The 15,294-nt window shown below is 44.5% G+C and overlaps 2 long non-coding RNA genes across 2 annotated transcripts in view; one reads left to right on the forward strand and one right to left on the reverse strand.

Annotated features, from left to right (window-relative positions):
* Window positions 1-4,407, forward strand: part of LOC117076653 — an 11,775-nt gene extending 7,368 nt beyond the window's left edge. Inside the window, exon 3 of the long non-coding RNA XR_004434435.1 lies at window positions 4,397-4,407. This is a non-coding gene — a long non-coding RNA (uncharacterized LOC117076653). The remainder of the gene's footprint in view (window positions 1-4,396) is intronic.
* The window catches only part of LOC117076654, a 19,306-nt gene continuing 5,789 nt past the window's right edge, over window positions 1,778-15,294 (reverse strand). The window contains exons 3-5 of the long non-coding RNA XR_004434436.1: window positions 6,593-6,656; window positions 3,271-3,380; window positions 1,778-1,945 (exon numbers count right to left, since the gene is read on the reverse strand). This is a non-coding gene — a long non-coding RNA (uncharacterized LOC117076654). The remainder of the gene's footprint in view (window positions 1,946-3,270; window positions 3,381-6,592; window positions 6,657-15,294) is intronic.

The raw sequence follows: 15,294 nt of genomic DNA on the forward strand, positions 1-15,294 counted from the left end.
CCTGAGAGCCTGGATGATGGTGCGCATTGCCCATTTCCCCTGAAGCCTCTGACCCAATTTGTCCTTATTCTCCCCTTCTTTGGTTTTCATTTACCAATGGCTTGTGGTTATTCTCTTCCCCTAAACCTGCTGACTTTCTTTCTTGCATCTGTTCCCTCAGTTCTGGGCTTCCAGGGTGTGGACTCAGCTCAGGCTCCTGCAGGAGACACACAGAATCAGGTCTCAGCTTCAGGTCCTGGGCAGCATTAAAAACCATCTCTGCTCCTCAGAAACTCAGAGAAAACACAGCAGGAAGGGACCTCAGAGAGGAACAATAAGCCCCTACCTTACTGACAAGGAAAGTGAAGCCAAGAAAGACTAAGCCTCTCCCAGGCTCCCTCACCACATGGTGGCAGCAGATCGACCACACAAGCCTTGGCCTCAGCCTCCCTGTCCAAAGCACCTAACTCACCCTCCAGGAACTCACTGCTGCGTTTCAGAAAACTTTGGATCAAAAATAGCAATTTCCACTGTGAAAACAAAATAGTAAAAGGGCATTTCCTTGGACAAACCCTTTATCACGATTCTGTAGTCCTAGTACTTACACTCGGTCAGTTGTCATTCGCTGGCTGGTAGACTGGGGCAGGGAGCACATAAGGATTAAATAGTGCTTGACACAACCTGCTTTCCCAGCCTGGATCTCAGCCCCTCCATTCTTTTTCAGAGACTTTCCTCTGCTGTAACTGCTGGAGAGTCCAGGCCCTCATGTGGGTCATTTCTCGATGAAGACCCCTGTTACTTTCTTCCTCTCTTGAAGGGCAGAGATTGGTTCTGGGACTCTACAGTCCTAGGTTTTCTTCTAAGCCAGCCAGATCAGCTGAAAGCAATCGTGACTGAGAGAGGTCAGGTCAGCGAAGAGAGTCCCAAAGGAGCAAGGGGTCACAAGGACAGCCCCTCATGGAGATGGTCAGGACCATGACATGGGCAATATCTGACCAATTCTGCTAGGGAGGATGTGCCAGGGATTAAGGGGAGGATGCTGCCATAAGGAGAAAGGTGAATAACCAAAGGAGTGCCAGAAGAAGGAAAATAAAATGATTTGAATAAAGATAGAAATGCAGAGCCCAGATGCAAAGCCCCATGTCACACAGAGGGTTAGTTCCAGGCTGTGGATCCTAATCAACAAATTCCTGCTGAATTTTGCTCAGCCCCATTTCAAAATGGTTTTGGATTAGTGACTGTTCCTTCCACTTTCCCTCTTTTTGAACAAGAATCACTAGAATTGTTATTCTATGACTGTCTCACCATTGCACGTTGAGGGCAGATAAGCTTTGTTCAGTTTCACAGGTCAGCAGAGGTAAGGGAATTATGTCAAGGATTTGTACTTGGGCCAGGTGCAGTGGCTCACACCTGTAATCCTAGCACTTTGGAAGGCCAAGGCGGACAGATCCCCTGAGGTCAGGAGTTCGAGACCATCCTGGCCAACAGGGCAAAACCCCATGTCTGATAAAAATACAAAAAAACATTAGCTGGGTGTGGTGGCACATGCCTGTAATCCGAGCTTCTCGGGAGGCGAAAGCAGGAGAATTGCTTGAACCCAGGAAGTGGAGGTTGCAGTAAGCCAAGGCTGTGCCACCGCACAGCATGGGCAACAGAGTGCTGCACAGCATGGGCAACAACTCCCTCAAAAAAAAAAAAAAATATGTACTTAATGGACAGAAGCCTCATTCACGCTTAGTGTAGATGACTTAGATGAGATTTTAAACTTTTGATCAGATTAGATCTACATGACATTTCTCACTTTGAACTAATGCATTAATGACATGAGACTTGGGAACCTTAGGTGAGAGGGTAAACGTATTTTGCATCTGGGAGAAACGTGAATGTCTGGGGACGAGAAGTTGAACTGTGATAGGCAGAATTTCTGAAATGGTCTCCAAACATGCTGTACCCTTATCTCTGGAACCTGTTACAGTGATGAGACATCATTCCTGTGAGTATGTTGTTACATGGCAGTGATATGACTTTAAAGAGTGATATGGTTTGGCTCTGTGTACCCACCCACTCCGTGTACCCACCCAAATCTCATGTTGAATTTTGATCCTGACTGTTAGAGGTGGGGCCTGGCAGGAGGTTACTGGATCATGAGGGTGGTTTCTAATGGTTTAGCACCACCCCCCAAGTGGTGTCTCATGATAGAGTTTCCATGAGTTCTGGTTGTTGAAGTGTGTAGCACTTCCTCCTTCTCTCTCTTTCTCTCCTGCCAGCCATGTGAAGACTGTGCCTGCTTCCCCTTCCGCCACAACTGTAAGTTTCCTGAGGCCTCCCCAGAAGCAGAAGCCTGTACAGTCCAGAGAACCATGAGCCAATTAAACCTCTTTTCTTTATAAATTACCCAGTCTCAGGTAGTTAATTATAGCATTGCAAGAACATACTAATACAAAGACTGAGCTTTCCTGAGTAGGCCAGATCTAATCCCATCACTCCATAAGTGCCAGAGCTTTCTCTAGTGGGTAAGAGAAGATAAAGTCAGAGGACGGGAGCTTGAGAAGAATTCCACGAGCTGTTGTTGGTTGGAAGGTGGGAAAGACCAAGTGAGAAAGAATGCAGGTGGCCTCTGGAGTCACCGTGTCTCCTGGCTGAGAGCCAGCACAGAAAAAGGGATCTCAGTCCTCCACCCACAAGAAGATGAATTCTACCAATACATCTGTAGTGAACTTGGAAGAGTAGCCTGAGCTCTAGATGACAGCACAGTCAGCCCATAACTGGATTTCAGTCTCCTAAGACCCTGATCAGAGAACCCAGTCATTTCATTCCTGATTTCTGTGGTTTTAAACCACTAACTTGTATAATGTGTTAATAGGCAGCAACAGAAAACTAGTTACAGATGCATATCTCTATTCTTTTTTCTTTGAGACAGAGTATCACTCTGTCACCCAGGCTGGAGTGCAATGGCACAAACCCAGCTCACTGCAACCTCTGCCTCCCTGGCTCAAGCAATTCTCTGCCTCATTCTCCTGAGTAGCTGAGATTACAGGCATCTACCACCACACCCATCTAATTTTTTGTATTTTTAGTAGAGATGGGGTTTTATCATCTTGGCCAGGCTGGTCTTGAACTCCTGACCTCGTGATCCACCTGCTTCGGCCTCCCAAAGTGCTGGGATTACAGGTGTGAGCCACCATGCCTGGCTTCTACTCTTGATTTTATATTTTCACATACACGTATGCTAATCCCTGTAAGCACAAAAAGGTAAAAAAGCACAGGACTACAGTGAAATGTTATACTCACCTTTATGTGAGTACTGTAAGGGCTGTTCCAGAGCCCTTGCAACCTGAAAAGATAATGAAGGGCATTTCAAGCAGGTGAGTAGTGTCTCTTCAATGTTACCAACCAAATTCCTGAAAGAAAAAAGATGGTAAAATACTTAATTCCTGGCCGGGCATGGTGGCTTATGCCTGTAATCCCAGCACTTTGGAAGGCTGAGGTAGGTGAATCACTTGAGGTTGGGAGTTCAAGACCAGCCGGACCAACATGGAGAAACCCCATCTCTACTAAAAATACAAAATTAGCAGGTCATGGTGGCGCATGCCTGTAATCCCAGCTATTCTGGAGGCTGAAGCAGGAGAATTGCTTGAATCCGGGAGGTGGAGGTTGCGGTGAGCCAAGATCATGCCATGGCACTCTAGCCTGGGCAACAAGAGCAAAACTCTGTCTCAAAAAAAAAAAAAAAACTTACCTCCACATAACATTATCTGTAAATTCATCATCTACATTTCTAATAGAAGATTTTTTTTTTAGCTCTTTCACTTGTGCTCACCAGATAAGGTATGATAGCAACTATCAGTCACCAGCACGAATGAAACCATTCAAGGAGAGCAATAAACAGGACTACTATTAAGTTCCCCCAAAGAAAGTCCTTAGAGTATAGTATCTCTTCTAGTTGCCACAAAGTAAGACAATGGTCCATTATATAAAATTCCAATCTAATAAAAGTTTAAATTTAATGTTGTCTGTTTTCCAAATTTTTATTTTGTTCAAGCTCAGTCATGGTGACCAGGGATTAGAAAATGACTGCGAAGAGGCTCTGGGGAATTTGGGAAGGTAAGAAATGTATTCTAAGAGGGGATTGAGGTGATGGCTGCAAAATTCTATATATCTACTTAAATGATTAAATTCTACATTTACAATTAGTGACTTTTATTACAAGTTACTTTTTAAAATGAAATTTCCGGTTTCTACTTCAACATGTAAAGAGTTAGGAAGTCACCACTTGTCCTCACAATAAGAAAAAAGCTGAACAAACTGAAAATTATCAACCCTTCCTAGAGGGACTAGAGGAGAGGTCACAGGGCAAATTGCCACCCTGAAAACTAAAAAGACAGGCAAATACAGGGAATCAGAGGTTAGCAGGAAGAGAAGATGCTGAAGCCAGCAACTGGGAAGAGCACATAAATGGTACTAACAGATTACTAGAAGCTGAGGGTGGCCTGGCTTGAGCATTAAAAACTCCTTGGGTCCTAGACTTAGGGGGATCTCACACTTCACTTTTCTAAGTTTTACCACCAGGAGCCCAAGCAGGTTCTCATAGTAAAGATCAGAAAAATCCCCAGAGAACTGACACTGCCAACTTCAGTACTAATTATAAAGCTAGAGTAACCACAACTGTGTGGAATTGGTGAAGAAAGAAAAAACAGACAAATAGGTCACTGGAAAAGAATACAAAGTTCAGAAATAGACCTATATAAATAGTCAACTGATCTTTGAGAAAGGCACAAACTCCATTTAACAGGGCAGGGATAGTCTTTTCAACAAATGGTGCTAGAATGACTAGACATCCACATGCGAAAAATAAATAAATCTAGGCACAGATTTTACACCTTTCACAAAATGGATCTTACACCTGAATGTAAGGTGCAAAACTGTAAGACTCTGGCCAGGCATGGTGGCTAATGCCTGTAATCCCAGCACTTTGGGGGTCCAAGGCGGGCAGATCACGAGATCAGGAGTTCAAGATTAGCCTGGCCAACATGGTGAAATCCCGTCTCTACTAAAAATACAAAAATTAGCTGGGCATGTTGGTGCATGCCTGTTAATCCTAGCTACTCAGGAGGCTGAGGCAGGAAAACTGCTTGAACCCAGGAGGCAGAGGTTGCAGTGAGCCGAGATCTCACCAATGCACTCCAGCCTGGGTGACAGAGCAAGACTCTTTCTCAAAAAAAAAAAGAAAAAAAACTGTAAAACTCCTAGACAACAGCATAGGGGAAAATCTAGGTGACTTTGGGTTTGGTGATGACTTCTTAGATACAATGCCAAAAGCACACTCTGGGAAACAAAAAATTGATAAGTTGAACTTCATTAAAATTAAAAGCTTCTGCTTTGTGAAAGACACTGTTAGGAGAACGAATAAACAAGTTATCGTCTGGGAAAAATATTTGCAAAATACAGATTTGATGAAAGACTGGTGTCCAAAATAGATAAAGAGCTCTTAAAACTCAATAATAAAAAAGTAAACAACCCAATTTAAAAATAGGCAAGAGATCTGGATACTTCACCGGAAAAGATAAATGAATGGCAAATAAGCATATGAAAAAGATGCTCAAAATCATTTGTTACTAGGATATTAAGTATTAAAACAGAGATACTAATATACACCTAATAGAATGGCTAAAATCCAAAGAAGGGACCATACCAAAGGCTGTCAAAGATGCAGAGCAACAGGAACTCTCATTCATTGCTAGTGGAAATGCAAAATGGTAGTCACTTTGGAAAACAGTTTGGCAGGTTTTTTTTTTTACAAAGCTAAACAGTCTTGCCATACAATCCAGCAAGGGCAGTTTTAGGTGTTTACCAAAGTCATGTGAAAACATGTTTGTTTACTCAAAAACTCGCATCCAAGTATTTACAACAGTTTTACTCATACTTGTCAAAAACTGGAAGTAACCAAAATGTCCTTCACTAAGTGAATGACTAAACAAACTGTTGTATATCTATACAATAGAATATTATTCAGTGATAAAAAGAAATGAACTATCAAGCCTTGAAAAATATGGAGGAACTTTAAATACATAATGCTAGGAAGAAACTAGTCTAAAAACTCTATACACTGTATGATTCCAACACTAGGACATTCCAGGAAAGTCAAAATGGTAGAGATAGTAAAATGATTAGTGATTGCCAAGCGTGGAGGAGGGATGAATTGAGTTCAATACAAGGAGGTTTTCAGCAGTGAAACTACTCTGTGTGATACTGTACTGGGGATTCATGACATTAGGTAATTGTCAAAACCCATAGAACTGTAAAACTCAAAGAATGAACCCTAACATAAACTATGGAGTTTAGTTAATAATAATGTATCACTATTGATTAGTCATTGTAAAAATGTATCACACTAATGCACGATGCTGATGATAGAGGAAATTGTGTGCTAGGGGACAAGGGAGAATAGGGGAATTCCCTATACTATCTGCTTAATTTATCTGTAAACCTAGAACTACTCTAAAAAATAATATCTATTAAATTTTATTAAAGTTAGGATGCAACAGCCCCAAATCGAAATTTTGGTGGCATCCTGTTATTGCGTGGTTAATACTGAGTGTTGAAGTGTACCCACCTGGAGTCAGAACAGTTGGAGATATCAACGCCTGTGCCTTCAACCTCTGGCCCCGTGGGTGTCCCTGGAATCCAGAGAGCAGATCAGTTAGCTCGAGACAGCCTCAGTGCTCCAGACAGCACAGGTTTCTGGTAAGGACAGGGATAAACCATCTCAGGGCAGAACTCGGTGAAGACTAGGAACCCCTGAGACTCAGCAGCTGCCCCAGTGATGCCCAGAGATCAAAGAAGAAGGAGGCTGGGAGGAGCTGAGGGCTATAGGATGAGCTCCCTGCCTGCCTGAAGACACAAGCAGCTCCAGAGACTGGTAAATTTTGAGAGAGAATCAGAAGCCAGAAAAAAAAAAAAAAAAAAACTTAGGTTTCATTACAGAGTGGTCAAGAAAGGAAAAGGGGAAGGGGAAGGAAAGAAAAGGAGGTAGGGAAGAAAGGAAGGGTTAGGGAAAAGAGGAAGGGACAGACGGAGGGAAAGAAAGGAAAGGAAGGAAGGGAATAAAGGGAAGGGAGGGAAGGAAAACAAACGTGAGTGAAGGCTAGAACATTGTGGGTGGGATTAAACCACCAGAATTTTCCATAAATAACCACGTGCTAACCAATTATAGTACAGAGACACAATAATGTTAAACCATATACTGTTACTATAGGTTGAGAGGGGGCTCCCCAACCCCGCTATACTCCTCTGAAACACATTCAAAATCGGCTGGAGCCAGAGACATTGAGTTTTGCCTTTGGGCAAGTTTGGACATCCACAGGAATGAGCTGGGGCACTGTGACAGGGAACACCAGGCCACGACTTTCCCTGCTGCTCCTCATCTGCCTCAGAAGCTGCCCCGCTGCAGGTGGGGGCCTCAGCCCTGGGTCTGGAGTCATCTATTTGCCTTTTTTTTTTTTTTTAAGACAAGGTCTCACCATATCACCCATGCTGGAGTGCAGTGGCACTATCTTGGCTCACTGCAGCCTCAACTTCCCAAGCTCAGGTGATCCTCCCACCTCAGCCTCCCGAGGAGCTGGGGCCACAGGCATGTGCCACCATGCCCAGCTAATGCCTCGCTTCACAGTATTTCACTGCTTGCACTCGCTTCCAGTTTCCCAGGATGCAGTAGGCACGCACCTGGGAAGGACACAAACTGGCCGCGCCCCTATCTCTCTGCCCACTTTCGATCCCTACAGAGGTGGGCTCCATGGGGCAGTGACCTGAAATTTGCTTACAATGGGATCCCTATCACAGAGTAGGGCCTGGCACCTTCTAGGCACCCCATGGATGCTCAGTGAAAGAAGGCATCCACCACAAGGTCCTGGGTAACCAAGAATGATTCAACTGTGGCCTATAAATTTTTAATCCTAGAAGATATGGGAATGAGAGACCTGAAGGGCTTTCAAAAGCGGCCAGTCTTTTAAATCATTATACTGGCAGGTGAACCATGTCACTTCAGACTACGCCTTAAGTAGCCAGGATGTCTAGTTACATCTATATACAGATAGATAGATATTTGGTGATCTAGACATATAGCCATATCTATAGCTATGGAGTTACAGGGCTATAGATATGTCACCAAGTGTATTTACCAAAATATGCACAATGGTTGTCTCTGGATATCCTTTTTTTCTTTATATGTTTCTGTATTTTTCACTTTTCTCTCAGTGGGCACTCATTAACTTCATAATCAGAAATATAAATATATAAGTGTTAAACTTTCGACGTCTCCTCACCATACTCAAAAAAAGGCTCAAATGTCTTTACTCGGCATCGGAGGCTCTTAGTGATCTGGCCCTCTGTGATTTCCATGTCCTGATCTCCAGCAGCCTCCGAACACACACTCCATGCACTTACAAACCTCCAAATCATCTATATTGCCCCAGGGGCTTTTCCCTTACTTAATTTTCCTCACCTTCCTTGACTGGCTCTTACTTATCCGTCAAGATTATCTTTAAGTACCTCCTCATCCAGGAAGCCTCCCTAACACCCCCTCAGGTCCAGATATCTCTGCTTTCTGTTCTGCACTCCAGCAACAATCAGAGTCGTCCCGGCCATGATAATAAGAAGTAAGTGTTGCTTTATTTGTCTGCCTGCCCTGTTAGACTGAGATTCCCAAAGGCAGGGACTGTATCTTTATTTCTGTATCCACAGTGTTTAGGTAGTGCCAGGCATACAGTTGGCACTCAGCAAGTACCTGAATAAATACAGACAATCCCTAACCTACAATGGTTCAACTTAATGAAGATTTTTTGACTTTCTGATGTTGCAAAAGCAATACACAACCACAAAGTTTCAGACTTTAAGTATTGGTGATTCTTTTACCAAAAAGTCTCTGGGCTGAATTTTCAATTTACGATACTTTGAAATTATGATGAGTTTACCTGGACATAACCCCATCATAAGCTGTGGAACATCTGCATACAAAAAAATGGATTTGTAAAATATAATGGGTTTCTCAAATAGTTGTTATTTTATATATATATATATTCATATTCACTTTGAATATGAAGAAATAGGTGCAGTGAGGTTAGGTGATTTGCCTTAGGTCACAAAGCTAATGAATGGCAGAACCAGAGCTCAAATCAATTCTCTAATCTGCTTTCCACTTCACCATAGCTACCACCATGAAATAGTAACAAGAAAAAATATGGACAGGCGTCTCATACCAGGAAGCTTTTCTATCAGGAATAGACCTTTACGACCGGCACGGATAATGTATTTACTGTTATGGTTTAAGAACAGATTAAGCGGCCGGGCGCGGTGGCTCAAGCCTGTAATCCCAGCACTTTGGGAGGCCGAGACGGGCGGATCACGAGGTCAGGAGATCGAGACCATCCTGGCTAACACGGTGAAACCCCGTCTCTACCAAAAAATACAGAAAACTAGCCGGGCGAGGTGGCGGGCGCCTGTAGTCCCAGCTACTCGGGAGACTGAGGCAGGAGAATGGCGTAAAAAACCCGGGAGGCGGAGCTTGCAGTGAGCTGAGATCCGGCCACTGCACTCCAGCCTGGGCCACAGAGCGAAACTTCGTCTCAAAAAAAAAAAAAAAAGAAGAACAGATTAAGCTAAAAATTTGAATGTGTTTTAAAACATTTTAACTCATTTCTTTGCTGGAGCAGATGATAAATTTTAAGTTATGTTTTTCAAAAAAGAGAAACTGAGCATGCTCAAGCTGACGTGGGCTATAGGGATATTTCCATCATTGCACTCTTCCCTTCCTCAGATGCCTCAGGACCACTCTTATCATCCTGTGTTGATTACTGATTTATGGTTCCTGCCAAAATCCACTGAGAGCATACTCTGCTCAGAACACACAACACACCAAGAGAAATCTCTCCCCAAGGAACCAACAGGCATCAAGGGAGACAAATGAGCAGATAGGCAATTTCCCTACTCTATGATAAGGCCACAAGAGGCTAAGGGAGCAACACCCAACCCCAGTGTAGGTGAGGCTGGGGAAGCTTCATGGTGGAAATCACATCTGGCCAAAACCTAGCAGCTGTCTGGTTCTACAGTCTGTCCCCAGCCGGTACGTCTACCTTCTGGCCTCCTTTTACTGCCTTCCATCACTACTTGCCTCCTCACCTAGAGTGTGAATTCCTCAAACACAAAGACCGTGCTGCCTTCATCTGTGCATTCCCCACAGCACTCAGCCCAGCAGCTACAGCCAAATGACAGACTCCCAGTCTAATGCCCCCACCACTAGATGGCTGAGCCTGGCTGGGGAAAACTACACTGGAGCCAGGCATCCTGCCAGAGTTCCAGCCTGACTGTAAGTTGTGCAGGGAGCCATAGATTGTTGCCCAGGAAAGAGTTGTCTATGAACTGACAACTGAGAGAACCAGTGTCTACACACTCTTCCTTGCAGGTCACCGTGTCAGGAGTGGGGCAAACAATTTAAGACCAATCACAAAGCAGGTTGTTTTCACCTAAGAAACCCCACCAGCAGCTTGGCAGCTTGGCAGCTTGGCAGCTTAGTCTGCACCTTCCTTCCCAAACCAGTGCTCCTCCCTGCATTTGGCAGGCATCAGAGCACAAGGTGTCCAGGTCTAGAAACTGCTAGGCAGTTCTGCTCCTTCCTCTCCCTATGGCCGAGAGCTCAGTAGCAGCAGCCTGCAGATTCTCCCTGTTCTTTCTCTCAAATCTGTACCTTCTCATCCACCCTTGCCACCATCATTCCAGGGCAGGCCTCCTTCATCTCCTGGCCCTCATTTTCTCCCAGCTCCACCCCATTCTCACATCACAGCTGCTCCCTCCTCCACAGCTGGCTGTGGTTCCTCCCTCTATGATTTCACTGTGTCTACCATTTAAGTTTTTAGCCTGGAATTCAAAAGCATCAATAATCTAGCCCTCATTCCTCACCCAATCCCCCTTTCTAGCCACTCTTGCTGTTCCTCTAGTGTGTCCTGTGCATACTCCCTGCGGCATCTTCCCTCGTGTTACTCCTCCCTCAGGACTGCTCTTCTCTCAGCTCCTGTCCCATATGCTCAGTCAAGCCTATTAAATCTGACCCAACCTGCAAAGCTCACTTCAAATCCTATGTCACCCATGAAGTTATTCTTAAGGGTCCAGCAAGAGGGAGCCTGCTGTTCTGAAGTCCCCCGTGCAGCACTGGCCACACACTCTACCTCCCCTCAGCACTGGCTGTGAACACTTCTCATGTTCCTGCCCAGATTGTGGTTATGTTCCCAAGCAGCTGTCATCGCTGTGGTTTTACCAAGAGTAAGGCAGAGTGGGGTGGTGGCAAGAGGGGAGGCTTTGGGGCTAAGCTTGTCTGGTTTCCAATAGGACTATATCAATGCCCTTAGGGAAGTTATGTAGCCTCTCTGAGCTTCCTTTCCACATCTGAAAACAGACTGGGTATCTATTTTACAGGGCTTTTGTCAGCTTTGCAGATAATATACGTCAACCACAATAAATTATTACTATAATCATAGCACTAATCCACCTAAAACATTTCTTAGAGTGATAATAAGAAACAAATAAGATAACATATGAGACAGAACTTTGTAGAATATAAAATTACTGTGTTAATTTTTAACTAGAAGACTTGGAGTACATTTGTTTTCTTTGTTTTTTGTTTTTTGTTTTTGATGGAGTCTCACTCTGTCACCCAGGTTGGAGTGCAGTGGTGTGATCTCGGCTCACTGCAACCTCCACCTCCTGGGTTCAAGTGATTCTCCTGCCTCAGCCTCCCAAGTAGCTGGGACTATAGGCATGCACCACCACACTAAGCTAATCTTGTATATTTAGTAGAGACAGGGTTTCACTATGTTGGTCGGGCTGGTCTTGAACTCCTGACCTCAGGTGATCCACGTGCCTTGGCCTCCAAAAGTGCTGAGATTACAGGCATGAGCCACCGTGTCTGGCCCATTCGTGTTCTTATATCATATGACCACATGTTGGTCATATGACCATACATTGGTCACATGATATAAGACCTCACAGATGCCCCACTAATTACCAGCCAGTACATCCTCCAACAGCTAAGCACTTTGACTTTCAGAATATCTGTGCTCAAAGCTGTTAGAATGAATTCACTTAAAAGTCAACCAATAAAACTGGTGGAATCCCATGCCCAAACTGAGGTTTTGGTCCATATGGTACCAGACACTAGTTCAACTTAACATCTTATTTTCACCTATTTTTTTTTTTTTTTGGATATATTGTACACAGAGCATTACTTTTCTCACTGCTGAAGCCCAGAGAAATGCTGCCAAAAGCAAGAGAAAATGGGGTAGGATGTCAACCTAAATCACAGCCTCCATCTCAAGCCAACTGGGTAATCTTTCCAGTCCCATATTCAATCCTCTGGTTTCTAGCCAAGGTTTCCTGACTGGGCCACTTAAGAGAAAGCAAACCCCACTGCCAAGCTACTCCCACTGTGGCCACTAGAGGGTCCCACAGCATTAGCTACAAAGCAAGAACACACCCTTTCCCAGTAAATTGTCCATTTTAAATATTTCCAGAAAGCCTCACAGCAGCCTCCCCAGCTTCTAGCCAATAGGACTGCCCAGAAACCCCAGAGCTAGGTGCTGCTAACATTGTTGAGGCATCAGTTCATACCAAGCAGCCAGCATTTCACAAGGGGTTTGAGTCCCTCGGGCCCCACAGAGTCCAATTTCTGTGGGTCTGAGCCCTCCCCAGCCACATTCCAGTATCATCAATGAACAAAGAGTATCTGTGGCTTCAGTAACTGTTTCCCTTTGACACAGCATCTGAATAGTTTCCTGGAACACCACTTGCTCTCAAGTTTTAATGAAGAAAGGAGAAATACACCTTATCAGTCTGGCAGACCACAGCCCATGATGGGCAGGTCATGTCTTACAGAGTTCTCCCCCAGTGCCAGATCACTTCACTGAAGGTGCAGAGTAAGTCGTCTCCTCCTTGGAAAATGACATGTCCAAGATCACACAGCTAACGGGCAGAGAAAATGTGATTTCCTCCCAAGCCTGTCTGAAACTCCAGAGCCTGCACTTATAACCACTATATGACATAGTTGTTTTATTTTTTCCATTACCAACAAAAAGTGTTGACCAGATCCCTGCAGCTCAGCTGTACTCCCTCTCGGCCTCATCCCATGTCACACCCACCTTGCTTCAGACACACTGGTGGTTTTTCAATTCCTCTAACAGACCCAGCTTCTCCTCAACTCTGGGCCTTTGCATGGGCTTTTCCCTCCCTTTGGGACACTTCCTCTCATCCCTCCTTTATTTGCAATCCTAGTTTCTCTTCCATCTCTAAGTCTGGGTGTATGTATCCCCTGCTCAGAGAAGCCTTTCCTGATTTCCTACCTAAAATGGGTCCCTTCAATTCTCTCACTCAGACTCTTGATTTCCCATGATGCCACTTGTTACAAACTTACCAATTTTTTGTATTAGTTTCATTTCCCCCTCTTTCTATTTTATTCGCCTTCCTGAGGTAGGAGGTGGGACTTGACGCCAGAGGCGGAGCTCAGACACCAGACCAGATTGAGGACTAGCTAAAACAGGGCTTGGGCAAAAGCAGCTTTCAATCAGACACGCCCATTAGTGTGCCATGGCAATACCCAGGCAGTTACCACCCCTTTTCATGGCAATGACCCAATGACCCAAAAGCTACTACCTCTTCCCTAGAAATTTCTGCATAAACCACCCCTTAATCTGCATGCAATTAAAAGTGGGTTATATAAATATGACTGCAAAACTGCCCTAAGCTGCTGCTCTCTGCCTACTGGGTAGCCCTGCTCTGTAGGAGTAGTCATGGAGCTGTAACACTGCCTCTTCACTAAAGCTGTTTTCTTCTACCTCTGGCTTGCCCTTGAATTTCCTGGACAAAGCCAGGAACCCAGTGGGCTAAGCTCCCCTTTGGGGGTTGCCTGCATCATTTCCCACTATAATGTAAGGCCTGTGAGTGCAGAAATTTGTCTTCGTCATTGACATATTTCCAGGACCCATAACATGCCAGAAATTAGCAGGTATGCAGTAAATATTTGATAGATTATAATTGTGAGAATTTGCAGCTCACCTGTAGAAGAAGACAGGTGGTTTTCAACTCCAATCTAAGAGCTCTCCTATGTTTTAAAAAAAAATAAAAAAGCTACACTCCTTCAGCTTCCGCAGCTCCAAGAGATATGTGAGCACAGCGAACACAGCCTCGGTGGAGTCCTCCCTGTCCCCTAGACGGAAGTCTGCTCAAAGACGTTCACGAATCACACACACTAGAAACCCTGGGTGACAGAAGAGCCCTGCTTGGCTTCCTTACAACTGCCCCTCCACAGAGTGGGAGATCACACAGAGGAGGCGGGAATCTGCCTTCCAGAAACTGCTGCTTGCTGAGCTGGATGGCTTCATGTTCATTAGATGGTTCAGTCTTTTCCACCATCCCAGAAGATAGGTGGAGACCCAGGTTCATAGTGGTGAAATCAATTGCCCAGAGCCATGCCGCTAATAATGCCCTTTTTCACATTCTTCAGCGGCTCCTATTACCTTAGGAAACTCCTTAGCAGAATATCTCAGGCACCCCAGGAAAGACACCTTCTCTCAAGACTCATCCTCATCCAAGGCTCTAAAGGACGCTGCACTCTCCTCATGCAGAATTGTGGGCAGTTCCTGGCACAGACGTAGTACCTCACAACTCCATTGGGCACATGCCTTTCCCTCCTGTCTGCCCCCACAGAATGGGGCTTATTCCTACTTGTCCCTTAAAATCCACATAAATAAATGAATAAAGATAGCTCCTGATAGAAACACATCATAAGGAAACAAACATGTGGGCAGATATATTTATTCAAAAGTAGTCTTTGACATATAGTTAGTTTTGACAGTAAAAAGTTAGAAACAACCTAAATGTTCAAAAAATATGGGAAACGTTTAACAAATTATAGTATTTCCCTATTTGGGGGCTACTAATACAGCCACACCTGGGTTGGTTGATTTGTCTTCCTTTTTGGATTGCCAGCAAAATGTCTTGACCAGATCACTGCAAATCAGTGATTCTCAACTGAGGAGGCAGGAAGAAGTGCTGAGACTCCTTCCCAAGGCATTGCAATTGGTAGGTAAAGTTTTTACAACTATGATTCATGCTGTTGACATGGTATCTGGGCAGACAGAACGTTGAGCGGGGTTTTCACAGGCTTCCATGTGATACAGGGCACAGCCTGATACACATCAAGAAACAACAACACTATGCATTTGCTAAGACCTGTGAGAACTTTGCTTCATGAGTATCTAAGAGAGTGACCAGGGC

This window comes from Trachypithecus francoisi, unplaced genomic scaffold, assembly GCF_009764315.1.
Source record: "Trachypithecus francoisi isolate TF-2019V2 unplaced genomic scaffold, Tfra_2.0 Lachesis_group5, whole genome shotgun sequence".
Taxonomy (NCBI): domain Eukaryota; kingdom Metazoa; phylum Chordata; class Mammalia; order Primates; family Cercopithecidae; genus Trachypithecus; species Trachypithecus francoisi.